Source organism: Xenopus tropicalis, chromosome 7, assembly GCF_000004195.4.
Source record: "Xenopus tropicalis strain Nigerian chromosome 7, UCB_Xtro_10.0, whole genome shotgun sequence".
Taxonomy (NCBI): domain Eukaryota; kingdom Metazoa; phylum Chordata; class Amphibia; order Anura; family Pipidae; genus Xenopus; species Xenopus tropicalis.
This window is the reverse complement of record NC_030683.2, coordinates 40,155,382-40,169,703: the sequence shown is the minus strand read 5'-3', so window position 1 is coordinate 40,169,703 and position 14,322 is coordinate 40,155,382. Positions and strand designations below refer to the sequence as shown.

Below are 14,322 nucleotides of genomic sequence, written 5' to 3'. Positions count from 1 at the left end.
GTGGAAAGATAATATACAGTATATTTCATTCATCTTTAGAAATAGTATTAAGAGTAAATGTTTCTAAAATGTAATATTTTATTTAGTGAATTTAACCTAATTATCAGAATTTTAGCAATCAATTTTTTTAGCCTTAAACATTGGTTACAACAGTATCATAATGCTGTAAAATATTAACAAACACACGCTTCCTTGATAAGTATGTACAAATGTTATGATGCTGTTTGCCTTTGGCATTTGCAGATATAACATTAAAGAAGAACTAAAGGTAAAATCAATGGGGTGTTCCAAATGTTAAAGGAATACTGTCATGTACTCAAAATCCATCTGTTAATAGCAGGGCTGTGGAGTCGGTAGATAAATTCTCTGACTCCGACTCCTCAGTTTATGATATTTCCGACTCCTCTGTTTTTAATATTCTAATGTATTTTATACATCCAGGAAGGGGAAGGGGCACTTAAAACACAACTGAACTGATAATAAATTGATAGACAATTTTATCTATACTCCTACTCCTAATGATTTCCCTAGAATCCCATAGTCATGTTTAAAGTTTAAGCTAACATTACAGCTGAATTACAGCAGTTTTTCAAATGTTTTAAAGCTTCAGTCTTAAAGGAACAGTAACACCAAAAAATAAAAGAGCTTTAAAGTAATAAAAATATAATGCACTGTTGCCCTGTACTGGTAAAACTGGTGTGTTTGCTACAGTAAAACTACTATATTATACTATTATATAATAAGCTGCTGTGTAGCCACGGGGGCAGCCATTCAAGCTGGAAAAAAGGAGAAAAGGCACAGGTTACATAGCGGATAACAGATAAGTTCTGTAGAATACAATAGTGTTTTATCTGTTATCTGCTATGTTCCTGTGCCTTTTCTCCTTTGAATGGCTGCCCCCATGGCTACACAGCAGCTTATTTATATAAACTATAGTAGGGTTTCTGTAGCAAACACCCCAGCTGTACCAGTGCAGGAATGGCTGCCCCCGGGGCTACACAGCGGGGTATTTATATAAACTATAGTAGGGTTTCTGTAGCAAACACCCCAGCTGTACCAGTGCAGGAATTGCTGCCCCCGGGGCTACACAGCGGGGTATTTATATAAACTATAGTAGGGTTTCTGTAGCAAACACCCCAGCTGTACCAGTGCAGGAATGGCTGCCCCCGGGGCTACACAGCGGGGTATTTATATAAACTATAGTAGGGTTTCTGTAGCAAACACCCCAGCTGTACCAGTGCAGGAATGGCTGCCCCCGGGGCTACACAGCGGGGTATTTATATAAACTATAGTAGGGTTTCTATAGCAAACACCCCAGCTGTACCAGTGCAGGAACGGCTGCCCCCGGGGCTACACCGCGGGGTATTTATATAAATTATAGTAGATTTTCTGAAGTAAACACACAGTGCAGGGCAGCAGCACATTATATTTTAGTTACTTTTATACACTTTAATTTTTTGGTGTTACTGTTCCTTTAACCCTTTAAGTGCCAAGGGACGTAGATTCTACGTCCCAGGTACCAAGGGACCAAAGTGCCATGGGACGTAGAATCTACGTCCAATGGCACTGTCGGGTTTACAAGCGCTGCGCTCGCTTTTAAAGCAGCGCAGCGCTTGTAAACCCCTCAGATCCCCCTAGGCAACGAGCAAACATAGACATACTCACCGATCCGGGTCCCCGAGCCGCACCGATCGCGTCGCCAGCCAATGACAGCAGTGGACACGCGTTGATGACGTGTCCACTGCTGTCCCTTTAAATAGCGCCGCCTACTGTCGGCTCCCTCACTCCTGCTGCGCACTTCGGACGAGATGGAGCTCCCCTGCTGCCTTCCTGCTGGATTGATCGCCCCTGATCGCCCCTGATCGTCTGCCTGCCTTGGGTAAGCTGAACTACAACTCTCTACCACTGTTTATTTTGCTTATTTCTATCTCAACTGTCTAAAAAATTTTTTTTTTTTTTTTTTTGCATTTTTTCTTCTATCTTTGTCATTATTACACTTTTGTACACATACACACTGATTTACAACTTTCCCAAGCACACACAGACACTTACACACACACTTACACTTACACTTTTTTTTTTTTTTTTTTTTTTTTTTTTCTTTCTTTTCTTTTCTTTCTGTCTTTGTTTTCTTTGGCAGTCTTTTTTTTTACTAAAACTTTATTTCTGATCTTGCTCTATAATTATCTGATTTATTTGGTTGCATTTTAGTGTTTTTTTGGCATTTTCATAATTGATTTCTGTTTTTGAATTATTCTATTGCACTGTAACTTTTTGTATTGCTATTGGGTGCTGAATTTGCAGTGACATTGGTGGATCCAGGGCTCTGACCACCGATTTCATTGCAATTATTGTTCTTCTGTTGGTTTAGGTGGTTTTATTGGATTTTACGGTGTTTTATCTTTGCATTGTTCTTTATTGTGTGTTTAGTGCCCCAAAAAGGTTGCTTTTGCAGTGACATTGGTGGATCCAGGGCTCTTACCGATTTCATTGCAACTATTGTTCTTTGATTGCTTTTAGTGGTTTTATTCCATTTGATTTCAGTTGTTCTAGAAAGGTCCAGAGGTGCTAAGATTGTTCTGGTAGTTTCTATTGCCAAGGGTTAGGCTGATGCCACACGAGGCGTAGGGCTGATTTTTTCAGCAAGTGGAAAAACGCTTGCCGAAAATTCAGCCCTACGCCTGCTACTTGTTCCTGCACCCGAATGAATGGGATACGCTCGGGTGCAGGCACGTGTAGCCGATATACGCATGAAAACGCGAGACTTTGCATTCTCACGCGTTTTCATGCGTATATCGGCTACATGTGCCTGCACCCGAGCGTATCCCATTCATTCGGGTGCAGGCAAAAAAAAAGGGGTGCATAGAGTGCAGCCCCAATATTATGCATTTTCAGGTTTGGCGGCCATGTACTTATGTGCAACCAGACATAGGTATCGTTTTATTCAGGGGAACTTGCAGATTGATGGTTAGTAAGTTTTTGGTAGTTGCCATGGAGATTTTGGGGAGAAATCTAGGTTTTTTATCTGGTTTTTCCTTGATTTCTGACCAAAATCTAGGTTTGTATCTGGTTTTTCCTTGATTTCTGACCAAAGCGCTGACTTCTGCAAGGGACTGCGGCCACAATTTTCCATGTAGAAAGAGAAGAGTGGCGTCTCTGAATAGCTGAAGGTGTGCACTTTTCGTAAATATATAGATTGTGGGGGTTATCTCACAGGTAGGGGGGGTTAACAGTGAAAAACTGCAGGTAGTGCACATAGAGCGCAGCCCCCAAAATTTCAACTGAAATTGCCCTTATGCATTGCCCCTGTTTGGGGGCATTTGGTGGCCACGTCTTTATGTGCACCCATACATATGGGGTATCGTTTTATTCAGGGGAACTTGCAAATTGAGGTTTAGTAAGTTTTTGGTAGTTGCCATGGAGATTTTGGGGAGAAATCTAGGTTTTTTATCTGGTTTTTCCTTGATTTCTGACCAAAATCTAGGTTTGTATCTGGTTTTTCCTTGATTTCTGACCAAAGCGCTGACTTCTGCAAGGGACTACGGCCACAATTTTCCACGTAGAAAGAGAAGAGTGGCGTCTCTGAATAGCTGAAGGTGTGCACTTTTCGTAAATATATAGATTGTGGGGGTTATCTCACAGGTAGGGGGGGTTAACACTGAAAAACTGCAGGTAGTGCACATAGAGCGCAGCCCCCAAAATTTCAACTGAAATTGCCCTTATGCATTGCCCCTGTTTGGGGGCATTTGGTGGCCACGTCTTTATGTGCACCCATACATATGGGGTATCGTTTTATTCAGGGGAACTTGCAGATTGATGGTTAGTAAGTTTTTGGTAGTTGCCATGGAGATTTTGGGGAGAAATCTAGGTTTGTATCTGGTTTTTCCTTGATTTCTGACCAAAGCGCTAACTTCTGCAAGGGACTGCGGCCACAATTTTCCATGTAGAAAGAGGAGAGTGGCGTCTCTGAATAGCTGAAGGTGTGCACTTTTCAGAAATATATAGTTTGCGGGGGTTATTTCACAGGTATGGGGGTGTTTAGACTAAATAACTGCAGATAGAGCACAGCCCCCCCTTATGCATTGCCCCTGTTTGGGGGCATTTGGTGGCCACGTCTTTATGTGCACCCATACATATGGGGTATCGTTTTATTCAGGGGAACTTGCAAATTGAGGTTTAGTAAGTTTTTGGTAGTTGCCATGGAGATTTTGGGGAGAAATCTAGGTTTTTATCTGGTTTTTCCTTGATTTCTGACCAAAATCTAGGGTTGTATCTGGTTTTTCCTTGATTTCTGACCAAAGCGCTGACTTCTGCAAGGGACTGCGGCCACAATTTTCCATGTAGAAAGAGAAGAGTGGTGTCTCTGAATAGCTGAAGGTGTGCACTTTTCGTAAATATATAGATTGTGGGGGTATCTCGCAGGTAGGGGGGGTTATCACTGAAAAACTGCAGGTAGTGCACATAGAGCGCAGCCCCCAAAATTTCAACTGAAATTCCCCTTATGCATTGCCCCTGTTTTGGGGCATTTGGTGGCCACGTCTTTATGTGCACCCATACATATGGGGTATCGTTTTATTCAGGGGAACTTGCAGATTGATGGTTAGTAAGTTTTTGGTAGTTGCCATGGAGATTTTGGGGAGAAATCTAGGTTTGTATCTGGTTTTTCCTTGATTTCTGACCAAAGCGCTAACTTCTGCAAGGGACTGCGGCCACAATTTTCCATGTAGAAAGAGGAGAGTGGCGTCTCTGAATAGCTGAAGGTGTGCACTTTTCAGAAATATATAGTTTGCGGGGGTTATTTCACAGGTATGGGGGTGTTTAGACTAAATAACTGCAGATAGAGCACAGCCCCCCCTTATGCATTGCCCCTGTTTGGGGGCATTTGGTGGCCACGTCTTTATGTGCACCCATACATATGGGGTATCGTTTTATTCAGGGGAACTTGCAAATTGAGGTTTAGTAAGTTTTTGGTAGTTGCCATGGAGATTTTGGGGAGAAATCTAGGTTTTTATCTGGTTTTTCCTTGATTTCTGACCAAAATCTAGTGTTGTATCTGGTTTTTCCTTGATTTCTGACCAAAGCGCTAACTTCTGCAAGGGACTGCGGCCACAATTTTCCATGTAGAAAGAGGAGAGTGGCGTCTCTGAATAGCTGAAGGTGTGCACTTTTCAGAAATATATAGTTTGCGGGGGTTATTTCACAGGTATGGGGGTGTTTAGACTAAATAACTGCAGATAGAGCACAGCCCCCCCTTATGCATTGCCCCTGTTTGGGGGCATTTGGTGGCCACGTCTTTATGTGCACCCATACATATGGGGTATCGTTTTATTCAGGGGAACTTGCAAATTGAGGTTTAGTAAGTTTTTGGTAGTTGCCATGGAGATTTTGGGGAGAAATCTAGGTTTGTATCTGGTTTTTCCTTGATTTCTGACCAAAGCGCTAACTTCTGCAAGGGACTGCGGCCACAATTTTCCATGTAGAAAGAGGAGAGTGGCGTCTCTGAATAGCTGAAGGTGTGCACTTTTCAGAAATATATAGTTTGCGGGGGTTATTTCACAGGTAGGGGGGGTTAACACTGAAAAACTGCAGGTAGTGCACATAGAGCGCAGCCCCCAAAATTTCAACTGAAATTGCCCTTATGCATTGCCCCTGTTTTGGGGCATTTGGTGGCCACGTCTTTATGTGCACCCATACATATGGGGTATCGTTTTATTCAGGGGAACTTGCAGATTGATGGTTAGTAAGTTTTTGGTAGTTGCCATGGAGATTTTGGGGAGAAATCTAGGTTTGTATCTAGTTTTTCCTTGATTTCTGACCAAAGCGCTGACTTCTGCAAGGGACTGCGGCCACAATTTTCCATGTAGAAAGAGAAGAGTGGTGTCTCTGAATAGCTGAAGGTTTGCACTTTTCGTAAATATATAGATTGTGGGGGTTATCTCACAGGTAGGGGGGGTTAACACTGAAAAACTGCAGGTAGTGCACATAGAGCGCAGCCCCCAAAATTTCAACTGAAATTGCCCTTATGCATTGCCCCTGTTTTGGGGCATTTGGTGGCCACGTCTTTATGTGCACCCATACATATGGGGTATCGTTTTATTCAGGGGAACTTGCAGATTGATGGTTAGTAAGTTTTTGGTAGTTGCCATGGAGATTTTGGGGAGAAATCTAGGTTTTTTATCTGTTTTTTCCTTGATTTCTGACCAAAGCGCTGACTTCTGCAAGGGACTGCGGCCACAATTTTCCATGTAGAAAGAGAAGAGTGGTGTCTCTGAATAGCTGAAGGTGTGCACTTTTCAGAAATATATAGTTTGTGGGGGTTATTTCACAGGTAGGGGGGGTTAACACTGAAAAACTGCAGGAAGTGCACATAGAGCGCAGCCCCCACATTTTTAGCTGTAATTGCCCTTGTGCATTGCCCCTGCTTTGGAGTGTTTGGTGCCCATGTCTTTATGTGCACCCATACATATGGGGCATCATTTTATTCAGGAGAAGTTTGTCTTTCAAATATGCCTTTGTTAGAAAATTTTTATGAGATTTTTTTTTTGTCAAATCCACATTTGATCATGCGTCCAAGTTTACGTTTTAGAAAAAAAAAAAAAATGTCATAAAAAGTTCCAAATTTCACAATGCACTGACAAAAGGTATTTGGCTTTTGAGTGAAAACTACATTGCACCTAGAAACCTGAAGGTCTGTAGTTTCTAAAGATACCAAACATGAGGGGATATTTTAGATTTACATATAAGTTATGCTGCATTAACTGTTACAAGCACTTTTCTGCTTTGTTCTGGTGTGATATTGTACTAAGTATTGCCTTAGTTTGGGGGTTACTTCTGGACAGGAACTGTGGGGTACCACCACATATTTGGTATCGTTGGAATTGGGAGTATCAGGGCTTTTACAAACAATAAAAAAAAGTGAGTAAAATTAACTTTTCTATGGAAAAAAACCTCAAAATATACAGAAATTTTTCATAATTTTATTTTTTTTTTACATATTTCACCCAAAATACACATCATATCTCCAGAAAAGTTATAAAATTTGGTATGTATGTCGAAGCCCAATTAGTGACGAAAAAAACGATATATAATTTCCCTAGTTTCGTGGAGGTTTTCCTACCAAAAAACATTGTTAAAGTGAATGAGTACAAAATGCTTAAAAAACGTCTGGCACTGGGGGGAACCGAAATGACGAATTCGGCTGGCACTTAAAGGGTTAAACTATTGACTATCCATTCCCTTCACGTATACAAGTATTTCTAGTCCTGCAAATTTTTTTTACTTAATTAGTTATCAGTGAGAGTTAGGCTGGGTTCCTAGTGGGCATTGGGTTCCCAGTAACAGAGGAACACGACGCAGTGGAGCTGCTGCACCTTAACTGTGCGTTACATCCCATTTAGTGAAGTATACAGTCAATGAAAAGCACGCTTCATGGTCGCTCAACGTGTTCGTTTATGCACGGCGTGCATTGGGCTTTATTCTAGCAGAGAAGTAATTAATTATGACTGTTTGTGAATTGGGACATTTAAACTTGCTTTATTTTTTTTTTTTTTTATTCCCATTTAAACTCTCCGACTCCTCGACTCTGACTCCTCGACTCAGAAATCCACTTTTCATAAACACAAACAGATTTTTTTAAATATTTTATTTTGAAATTTCACATGGGGCTAGCCATTTTCTTCATTTTCCAGGGTGCCACAGTCATGTGACTTGTGCTCTGATAAACTTCAGTCACACTCACTACTGAGTTGCAAGTTGGAGTGATATCAAACCCCCTCCCAGCAGCCGATCAGTAGAACTATAGGAATGGAGCACCCACTGGTGGTTATAATCGCTTATCTGATCTCTTGGGCCAAAAACCTGTTCGTCCCAGGGTATTTCTGTTGAAGCTCATCTACCGCAATCTACTTCCTCTCCTGGCTTCTTTTTTTGGGCCCAGGCAGACGAGTGCACATATGCCTACATGGGTCGATGAGAAGACAGAAGAAACAGAAAAAAGTGGTGACAGAAATACCCCATGCTGGTGCATTTTTTAGAAAACAGGAGCCCCGACCCAGGGTATCAGTTAAAGGAACAGTAACACCAAAAAATTAAAGTGTATAAAAATAATTTTGGTATTATGTACTGTTGCTCTGTGCTGGTACAACTGGGGTGTTTGCCTCAGAAAGATTACTATAGTTTATATAAACAAAGCTGCTGTGTAGCCATGGGGCAGCCGTTCAAAGGAGAAAAGGCACAGGCACATAGCAGATAACAGATAAAGCCCCATTATCTTCTACAGAGCTTATCTGTTATCTGCTATGTAACCTGTGCCTTTTCTCCTTTTTTCCAGGTTGAATGGCTGCCCCCATGGCTACACAGCAGCTTATTTATATAAGCTATGGTACTATTACATTAGCAAATCCACAATATTACCTGTGCAGGGTAACAGTACATTATATTTTAAATACTTTAATACACTTTAATTTTTGGCGTTACTGTTCCTTTAAGCAATTATAATGACTGGGGGGGGGGGGGGTGCCAACATTATGGAACCTTTCCAGTGATTTTAACGTTTGCTCTGCTTTAAAGTGATGTTGTCATTTATACCTAAAAGCTTTTATGAATATTTCATATTTTAGATATATTTTATATCTTAAATTATTATTTTAAAAAGCCTAGAGTGTCTATAATATAATAATAAATAAATCTAAAAAAATTGGCCCAGATCTTAGGTAGAAGATAACATCCATTCTGTAAAGTCTGATAAGCTTTTTATGTGCACAAGTATTATTTCACATTACATCCAAGCTACGATGCCTGCTAATTGTACCTCTTTTTAGGGATGTGCTGTTTTGCGCAGTTAAATATGCGCAAAGATCTGTTCTACTGGCTGAAAACATACAGGATCCTTGCCAGGCCATATAAAAAATCTCTGTTAAGCTAAATTGTCTGATAAGAATCTAAGCATGCCAGAGATGTGCCAAGGAGCTTTGGCAACCAGGGCAATAATAGTCTCTGCCTTGCCCCCATGGTACTAGCTTACAATTAGTTAAAGCCACACACAGACCAGCTTACACAGGAACAAAGCGAAGAGACAAGAAGCTGTTATTGACAGTTCCTTGGATTTGGACAATAAAACATGATAAAGATTTTCTGCAATTGCACCCCTCCTTTTCCCAAAATGGTTGCAGGTGCCTCTGCCGCCTACCCAAGTTTTGAACTGAAGAAATTTACAAGAATAAAGGAGCAAAGCAATAAGACACAAAGCTTACAATTCTTGGAAAATAGTACTCAAGCTACACTTGCAACATCTGGCTTAATATAATTATTGTCACTGCTTTGGGGCCTTGGGCACCTTTCCAGCATTATCTACAGGTACAGTGCCGGAAATTAGATTTTGAGTTCTGCCTAAGCCCATTCTAACTGAGTCAGTTAACAGGTCTGTGCTATTTGAGTAGGCTTGTTTAATACCTTACCATATAATATCAAAGTGCAAAAGAGTGAATGATGAGGGAAATGAGACCGGGATAGAGATTGAGGCCAGACTGTTAGATTTCCTAATGCAGCTACAAAAAGAAAACGTAAAGGATAAAATGTATTTGGAGCATGTTGCAAAAAAAAAAAAAAAAAGCGTTCCTTTATGTTGGAATAATTGGAAGTCCCTCTGACAGATCACAAAGGAAACATAGATGACCACTGAACAAATGGTCATTGTCAGATTTGTTTCATATCTCTAATTGTCATGGTAACTGCTTTTTCATGAACCAGCATTTTATGTGGCAGAGTTTCCATGCTCTTGAAACATTCCATAGACGGGTAGTTAAAGGCTTTCTTTATGGCTTGTTGGAACAAGCAATTGAACCGTTCCACTGAATGAAATTGGAGACCAATGCTGTGATAAAGAACAACATATCTTATTGTTAACTAATATACGGGAAATTTTTCTATTTTAGTCATTCCTTGCTTGATAGAAATGATATTTTCTGTTAGCCTTTCTATGTCAATGGATAGTCAACAAAAAAACCACTAATGTGAATAGATAATATTCCGTTTTGCAAAGTACCAAATAACACCAGTGCAGTTTCCTATAGCAACCAATCAAATATTTTCTTTAATTTGGCCATCATGTAAAGATAGCTTATTTGGTGAGGGCAATATCGGCCTATGATACAATCATTTGGCTCTCAGGCCAACAGTCAGATTATAATTGATGCTAATGTAGACCATCGGGATGAGGACCGCATCATTGCACAGAGGTAGTCCTTGATCTGACTGAAGAATCATACCTGGTCGATTGATATCTGCCAGATTTTTGCTTGAAGAGACCTATTGGCCAGCACCATACAAGGACCAATAAACTGCCTACTTAGTCCGGAAGGTACCTTTTATTGGCCTGTATATGCCTACCTCAACTTGTAGTAGACAAATTACAGTTAATTGTTGATTTGTTGCTATTAGCAACATATCTGCAGTAAATGAGCCCTTGTGTAAGGTAATAGATTATGAGTTGTTTTTATTTTATAGAAATATGATTTTTAATAGTAACTGCATGCTGAGAATGTTTACAAACCCTTACATTAAGGTGTATTATTCACTTTCATGGAAATACACTTTACCCCTTGCTGGTTGCTGCATAATGTAAAATTGTTGCTGTTACCATGCCTTATAAATAAAAGAATTCTACGAATGATAAAGTTGAAGATGTACTATGGTGGCAACATGCATTTTGAGAAAAGCAGACATGGCAGCTCTTTGTCACTTCTGTGAAGCTAGTTGAGCTCTTGAGGAACCATGGAGTGGAATAAATAAATCAGTTTTTGCTGTATTTTGGAATGACCCAGTATATAAATTACTACAGGCTTGCTCAAATGGCATCGTTTTATTGACATTTTTATGGACCAAAAAGAAAGAGTGCAATACAACTATCACATAATGATGGATGTTAAACTACTATGTAGTACCTTAGTAAAGCATCAGAAAATGCATCTGGATATTAACTTTAAAAATCAAAATAATAAATTGCATCGATATTAAAAGCATGCTAAAGCACCCTTGGTGGGCAGTTAATAGGCTTAAAACAAGATTTTTTAGCTTGCTGTGTAGATCAAGCACTGTGTATTGTTCATATATGGTCTAATGTACTTGCATAGGTGCTAAACTGCACTGGTGTGGTTACCCATAACATCCAATCAGATCTTTGCTTTCATTTTATAACTTGTAGTACACAGATCAAAATGAATTGTACATTGGCAACATACTAACATAGTAAGTTAGGTTAAAAAAAGACACATCAAGTTCAACCTTTTATGCCTATATATAACTTGCCTAATTGCTAGTTGATCTAAAGGAAGGAAAAAAACCCTTCCAAAGCCTCTCCAATTTGGCACAGAGGGGGAAAAATCCTTCCTGACTCCAAGATGGTAATTAGACCAGTCCCTGGATCAACTTGTGCTATGAGCTATCTCCCATAACCCTGTATTCCCTCACTTGCTAAAAAGCCATCCAGCCACTTCTTAAAGCTATATAATGTATCAGCCAGTACAACTGATTCGGGGAGGGAATTCCACAACTTTACAGCTTTCACAGTAAAAAAACCATTTCCAAATATTTAGACAGAACCTCCTTTCTTCTAATCCGAATGGGTGCCCTCTGTCTGCTGGAAGGACCTACAGGTAAATAAAGCATTAGAGAGATTATTATAAGATCCCTTTACATAGTTCTAACCCTTTAAGCACCTCTTCTCCAGTGTATACAACTACAACTTGGCTAGTCTTTGCCCATAACTGAGACTTTTTTATACCTCTTACCAGCTTAGTTGGCCTTTTTGGACCCTCTCTAACTGAATAATATCCTGTTTGAGAACTGCATGACATATTCTAGAAAGGGCCTTACTATTTCTAAATTAATTTGTTTACTGAGCAAATAATTCACTCTACCATTTAGAATTTTATTTTTGAACCAACAAATGTAATTTTTTTATTTGTAATATTGGTGTGCATCTCAGTGCATTGTGCCTGAGTCTGAGCTTTCAGAAGGAGCCAGTGATACACATTAGAACTGCTTTCTGGTAACCTATTGTTTCTCCTACTCCCATGCAACTGGAGGAGTCTTAAGCCGGACTTGGATTCCTTACTATTGAGTGCTATTCTGATATCTACTGAAAACTGCTATCTTACTACCCATTGTTCTGCTGGTTGGTTGCTGGGAGGGGAGTGATATCACTCCGACTTGCAGCTCAGCAGTAAAGTGTGACCGAAGTTTATCAGAGCACAGGTCACATGGCTGTGGCACCCAGGGAAATGAAGAATATGGTTAGCCCTGTGTGAAAATTTAAAATTAAATATAAACAAATCTGTTTGTGTGAATAACAGGTTTCAATGCAGGATTCTGCTGGAGAAGCTTTATTAACTGGTGAAAAACATGCTTTCCCATGACAGTATTCCTTTAAGGCTACAAGTGGCTGCATATTTTTACCTCCCAGGAGCATGAACTTACATTTATCAACATTAAATCTTATCTGCCACTTAGCCACCCAGATTGCCAGTTTATCAAGATCCTGCTGCAAGGATGCCACATCCTGAGTAGAATTAATTGGGCTGCAAAGCATGGGCGTCCACAGAAGGGGGCAAGAGGGGGCACTTGCCCCCCCCCTGGAAAAGTAGCAAAAAAACAAAAACCTTACTCCGTTTCTGCACTTTCCCCTCAAGCCCGTTTTTGCTGTGCTCCGATTGGATCTTTCTTCTTGTGGATTCTCCAATCAGAGCACAGCTTCCTTGACAGACAGTAAAATTGACCAATCAGAGCACAGATGCACACAGGGATCGGGAGATTTTGCAAACTGGAAACAGAAATGAAGACTGAAAAGAAGCTGTAACTTTACCTAAGAACCAACTCTCAACTTTTGCTGCAGTTTTCATCCCACAGGTACTATACACAGGTACTATACCCAGGTACTATACCCAGGCACTATACACAGGCACTATACCCAGGTACTATACCCAGGTACTATACCCAGGCACTATACCCAGGTACTATACCCAGGTACTATACCCAGGCACTATACCCAGGTACTATACCCAGGTACTATACCCAGGCACTATACACAGGCACTATACCCAGGTACTATACCCAGGTACTATACCCAGGCACTATACCCAGGCACTATACCCAGGCACTATACCCAGGTACTATACACAGGTACTATACACAGGTACTATACACAGGCACTATACCCAGGTACTATACCCAGGCACTATACCCAGGTACTATACACAGGCACTATACCCAGGTACTATACACAGGCACTATACCCAGGTACTATACACACAGGCACTATACACAGGTACTATACCCAGGTACTATACCCAGGCACTATACACAGGCACTATACACAGGTACTATATACACAGGCACTATACACAGGCACTATACCCAGGTACTATACCCAGGCACTATACACAGGTACTATATACACAGGCACTATACACAGGCACTATACCCAGGTACTATACCCAGGCACTATACACAGGTACTATATACACAGGCACTATACACAGGTACTATATACACAGGTACTATACCCAGGTACTATACACAGGTACTATATACACAGGCACTATACACAGGTACTATACCCAGGCACTATACACAGGTACTATACACAGGCACTATACACAGGTACTATACCCAGGTACTATACCCAGGCACTATACACAGGCACTATACACAGGTACTATATACACAGGTACTATATACACAGGTACTATACCCAGGCACTATACCCAGGCACTATACCCAGGTACTATATACACAGGTACTATACCCAGGTACTATACCCAGGTACTATATACACAGGTACTATACCCAGGCACTATACCCAGGCACTATACCCAGGCACTATACCCAGGCACTATACACAGGTACTATACACAGGCACTATACACAGGTACTATACCCAGGTACTATACACAGGCACTATACCCAGGCACTATACCCAGGCACTATACCCAGGCACTATACCCAGGCACTATACCCAGGTACTATACCCAGGTACTATACAGTTCTAAAGAATCACTAGCTGACATTAAATTGTTTTTTGCCTGACCTGACAATTAAAATAATATATAATCTATCCCCTACCCTAACACATGGAGGGTAAGTTAACTCTTTCCCTCTGAAAAAGCTCATTGTGTGTTTATATATTTGTTGTTGTTTTTTGCACTTACTATTTTTTTTTTTTTTTGTCATTGTTTTGTTCATTTATAGTAAGTTACAGTGGGGCCAATGTTGTGTATCAGTGCCAGTGTTATAGTGCCAGGGCCTGAATATCTGCCATCTGTACCC

At 40.5% G+C, this 14,322-nt stretch overlaps 1 protein-coding gene across 5 annotated transcripts in view; it reads left to right on the top strand.

The window, feature by feature from the left end:
• The window catches only part of marchf8 (membrane associated ring-CH-type finger 8), a 148,439-nt gene that overhangs the window by 73,197 nt on the left and 60,920 nt on the right, over nucleotides 1-14,322 (top strand). The window lies entirely within an intron of this gene.